A 5489-nucleotide genomic window follows, 5' to 3' on the forward strand; every position below is an offset into this window, starting at 1 on the left:
GGTTCCCACTTAAAGAAGGACGGCGACCTTTCGATGTGCGGATGACAGGTGGGACCGCCCGCTCGTGCGCATTGATGTGAGCGGGTGGGAGATAGGTGGCCGCCTGCCACGCGGCCCCGACGCGGACGAGGCGCGCGTCCGCTTGGTGTCCGCCGTGACCCAAACACGACACAAGTTTGCGCTCGAAATGGGTCGGCCCAGACACAAAACGAACCAGATGGATCCAGGCCGTCGCGTGTTGGGCCGCTTCGTTTGTCCGTTTTACCTCAAACAAACGGGGCCGAACAAAATGAAGTCGAGCGGTGGAGTTGGCCTCGGAAGAGGAAGGACCGAGAGAGGCCGGAGAACGGTACCGTGTCACGCAGGGGCGTCGCGATTGCACAACTGCGTGCGCGTGTGTGGATGGATGGGCCCCTGGCCTCGACCAATCAGGTCCAAGCATACGGATTGTGTGGTTCTTTAGGACGCTGTGGGCCGTTGGATTTTGTATAGATAGCAAATCTAGCTGCTCTTTGCATAAAACTGCATTGCAGATTTGCAGGTGGTGTTTATGTCTCGTAAGACCATCTCTGGCATATCCAGCAAACTTGACCATCCGGCAACCGTTGGTCTGCGGGATGTAAACCCGTTCTGAATATATCTCCTAAATTTGGCCGTCCTGATTTTTTTTTCGAGATACCGAATCCACGAGGCCATTTCCTTCGTATCTACGAGATTGAGGGCATTTTTTGCAAAGACCTAAAATATAAAAAATGGTCGGCGGGAGGGTACTTTCAGCTTCCCACCATGGTCTTCCACAAGCACGACCTCACCGGAACGCCTCGACGTCGGCGACCATCGGACCCTACCCTCCGCGAGGTGTGGCCGCGAGGTAGCTAGCCAGCTAGCTACTGCTGGTGCCGCCGCCACCGCGAGCTAGCTAGATAGCTAGCTGCCGCTCCGTCGCGAGCGAGAGAGCACTCGAGGTCATGGTGGCTGCGGGCGAGCTTGTGAGGAATTAGAAGGAGGCCAGGTGTGAGAGCTGATGGTGGCTAAAGCCGAGGCGGGGGGCTTGCAGGGCGGCAGTCGCAAAGAGGCAACGAAGCTAGAGGATTCCTATTTAGCGTTGTAGGCGCTCATTCTTATTGTTTCTGCAAACGGGCGCCTACAGACTTGCTAGTTGGGTTCCGCCCATTTGCTTTCCTTCTTTTTCTGTTAAAAGAGAAAAAAGAGCGTGCATAATATACGGGTATTTCCAGGTTATTCCACATTCCAGTAACCACCTCGCCAAGCGAACTTGCTGCCCTCCTTCCATCTTTTTTTGTCTTTTCCAGTCCTGTATTTTGTTTTTCTTTTTTCTTTTTTGTTTTCATTTTTCTTTTTCCTTCTTCCTCGTTCGATGAACTTTTTCAAATTCATCGTATTTACCAAAATAGTTGAAAATTTTAAAAATTCAATGAACTTTTCTATCAAATTCGATGAACTTCTTGTCAAATTCGTGAACATTTTCTTCATATTTGATGAACTTTTCTAAAAATTGAGTTTTTTTTTCAAATTTGATGAACATTTTTCAAATTTGTCGATTTTTTTTCAAAATTGATGCCTTTTCTATTCTAATTTGTGAACTTTTTTAAAAATTGATGACCTATTTTTCAAACTCGCTGAACTTTTTGTCAAAATCGATGAACTTTTTTCAATATTGATGATTTCTTTCCAAATATTTGTGTTTTTTAAAGGAATTTTTTTTCACTTTTTCATAAATGTCCTTCAAAATCGAGGAACTTTCTTAAGTTTGTGAACTTACCTTAAAAAATGATGAACTATTTTTAAGTGTTTGAACTTTTCTTCCAAAACGATAAACTTTTGTCGTAAAAACAATGAACTTTTTCAAAATCACAATTTTCCTAAAAAAATAAAAATCTGAGTGATTAATAAATAGCGCGGCGGCGCTTGTTCTTATAGTGTTAGAGCTATTATCAATCACAAGTGTCCAATGGTTGCAGTGGTTAGCTAAGCTAGATGGGATGAGAACGAAGCGCCCAGGGGAAGGGGAAAAGAGATGGGATGCTGGGCATTTCGATCCTAGGAGGCGTGTAGATAGGTGTACGTTCCGGCCACTCCACTTGACGATTTGTTTAAGTCGCCGAACACCCTGTGATATGCGCGGTTTTGGTCTCCGCAATGTGTGTTTTTGTAGAGAAAAAGAGCCTATTATCTATTTCCTTCGTTCTTTAAAAAGTGTACTTCCAAGTTTGTTGAAGAGTCAAAATTGTTATTATTTGACCGTATTTATACAATAATACATCAATACTTGTACCATCAAATGAGTAGCATTAGATTCATGATTAAATATATTTTCATCATATACCTATTTAGTTTTACAAACATTGATATAATTTTGCATAAACTCAGTCAAACTTTGAGATAGTTTAACCCTCCAACAAAATTGGAAGTACATTTTTTTAAGGATGGAGGGAGTACGTCAAATGCTTGTGTTTTAAGTATGTTCATGCTTTTATCAAAATGAGAAAAAATTCCCCAAAAATGTTCCATTTAAAAAAATACACTTCAAGTTATTCACAAAACTTAAAAATTATTATCGATGTTAATCAAAATCGGATATAAGCAATGGCGCTTAGCACGTAATGTCACATGGAGTAGATTTTATGATTTTGTTACTTCGTTGTAACGCACGAGGCATTTGTATTAAGACAAACTAAACTAAACAACGGTCCATTAGAAAAGTCATATGTGAGTGACAGAAATTGTACCCATCCATCTAAAACAATAAGGTGTGCATCAAGGAGAGTTGCTCGCGCCTGCTACGTGGGATCACTAGAGACAAAAAGAGATCGCAGGGAGAAAAGAAAACGCGTCGTGAGCGGGAACAAAAGAGAGAGACACAGAGCATTCTTTTTCCTCCTCCTCTCGCATCTTCTTGTTTCCACCCCGACTGGCGGCTAGGGTTCCTGCCGGCGCCGCCACAGCCGCCGCTACCATCCTTGCTCCGCCATCTATGGCCATCAGAGAAGGCGCCCTCCTGAAACCTGCTCTTGTTCAAACCTTCTCGTCTTGGCGTCAAGGCGTGCTATTCTGCCTGGCACGCGTCCGTCCGCCATCCACACCGCACCACCCCCGCGAGCGACCCAAGCTTAGCCGCAATCCCCACCCGTCCCACCCTCCCCGCCGAACCCGCCGATGCAGAACGAGGCGCGGGTGGGCGGCGTGGCCCTCGACGGCTGCGGCGCCGTCTCGGCCTCCCCCCGCCAGGAGCAGGAGCAGCGCCACATCGGCACCGCCGCGCACCTCGCCGCCGGAGGCTTCGTGGGCGTCGTCAGCAAGACCTGCACCACGCCCCTCGCCCGCCTCACCATCCTCTTCCAGGTAAAAAAGGCTTCCCCCACACCCCCTCCTTTCTCCCATGTTCTTGTGTGCATGGACGGGTTGGGAGCTCGGAGGGGACAGGGGAGGGTAGCATCTTGCTTCCGCAGCTGCGAATTTGTGCCTCGAGGGGGGATTTCAGACCACACGAATCTCCGGCGAGGACTAATTAGAGCTGTCCTTTCGATTTTGCGAGATTCTGTGTCCAGGACATGATTTGACGAGAAAGGAACCCCCCTTTGAATGTGTGGGATTCCGCGTGCCCTGACATCCAAGGAATTTAGGGGCGAAAAGCATGAGGAAAACGTCGGGATTGTAGCAATTAATGGGGTTATCTGAGCGTGAAGGAAGAATTTCCTTCTTTCTCGGGTTGCCGGTGTGCTTCTGGCTTCACACGTAGGCTTTTCAAAGGAAATTTGATGCTGATACTATTAACTTAGTTCCCTGAATGCGATATATAGATTCTTTCCTCGCTTTTAACTGATTGCTCCAAACTGTATATCCCTGGTTGACAGTTATGAACTACTTATTGCTGTTCATTTACAACACTCTGCTTATATAGTGTCCAATCATCATCCGAAGTTCAGCCTTGGCTGTGAATTTTCTGTATTATACGCTGTTCGTAGCTACAAAATTGCAATCTCTTGAAATTGTTCTTGAATATGAACCCAACAACATTATTTTTGGGTCACGTAACCCATATGTTGATGATGAAGTTTGTTATACGAGCTTGTGACATACTGATCCGACAGGTGGCAGGTATGCATTCAGATGCTGCAGCTCTAAGGAAGTGTAGTATATGGCACGAGGCTTCGCGGATTGTTTGGGGCATTTTGGAAAGGCAATCTTGTCACCATTGTACATCGATTACCTTATTCCGCCATGAGCTTCTATTCTTATGAGCGATACAAAAAGGTCAGCACTAAGTTTCAGTATGTTAACTTGTAAGATTGTTCATGACTTTATGCTTTTTGTTATAGTTTGATGAGTTTTGAATAACGGTTGCAGCTTCTCGGAATGGTGCCTGGCCTGGATGACCCAAATTATGTTAGTGTCGTACGTTTACTTGGTGGTGGTCTAGCGGGAGTGACAGCTGCATCTGTAACTTACCCGTTGGATGTTGTTCGAACTCGTTTGGCAACACAGGTACACTTTTCTTCTTTTTGTGAATAATACTTAACCAATCAATCAACCAATCTAACTTCCAGATAGAGGTTAGGACATCCATAGATTCAACTTTCATGCAATTCAGCTTTATAGACCAAGGAAGGGATGACATCGAGGTGCCGATAGAGGCCCTAGGTCGAGGTGGCGAGATGCAGAGATGCGGGGTAGTGCGGATGAAGAGGCAGCTCCAGATCCGCGCGCAACCGCCCGCTCTCTCCTTCCTCCACCGCCTTCCCTGTGCTCAGGTCAGTGCCGCCACCACTGCTCCACGCCTCGTTCCTATCCAATTCGCCTCATATTCTTTGTTTGCGGTGGCTCGCGCAGCTCCGTCTTCTCCCCGCCCTCCATCCCCATGTGTTTTGCAGCGACCCTAGGAGGAGCTCGAGCCACATCGGTGAATGTTCTCTGCTAGGTTTGGTGCTACTACTCCGTCTTCGATCCCAGCCATCTCGCACCTTCCTGATTTTTCATTCTCCTTTCCTCTGTTTTGATCGGCAGGTTGAGTTATGCTTCAACCGCGTCTATGATGTATGAATTCCTCACTATTTTCATGATCATGATGCTTTGTTTTGTGTGGTTCTCATGCTAATTTTGGAGGTTTAGGATTGGTAAGTTGTGAGCTTGGCTCCCATATCATTTTTCTCCTGTCTACATTTATCTCAATGTATGTAAAAAAATTAGTCTCGATTTACTATGGCAATAGTGGTTGATTGCAGCCATTAAAAAGATTGATTAGTTCAGGTTATTTAAACTGCAGCAAGGACTGAACATTACAGTTCTCTTTGACTTTTTTTATGTTTCCTCTTTTGTCTGATCTAAAATAATATGTCATGTCTATGTATTGTACTCCACATCATCATTTCCTTCTACATTGCTCATAGGAGAATATTGTAATGGCACTTCATTTGTTGGTGGTAATAGTCACAACTCCAGTTTATCTTTCTGTCGCGTTTCATCTATTG

At 45.5% G+C, this 5489-nt stretch overlaps 1 pseudogene; it reads left to right on the forward strand.

Moving 5' to 3' along the window:
- The first annotated feature begins 3177 nt into the window (after positions 1-3177).
- LOC109768638 (uncharacterized) lies at positions 3178-5061 on the forward strand (annotated as a pseudogene).
- The last annotated feature ends 428 nt before the right edge of the window (positions 5062-5489 follow it).

This window comes from Aegilops tauschii, chromosome 2, assembly GCF_002575655.3.
Source record: "Aegilops tauschii subsp. strangulata cultivar AL8/78 chromosome 2, Aet v6.0, whole genome shotgun sequence".
NCBI lineage: Eukaryota > Viridiplantae > Streptophyta > Magnoliopsida > Poales > Poaceae > Aegilops > Aegilops tauschii.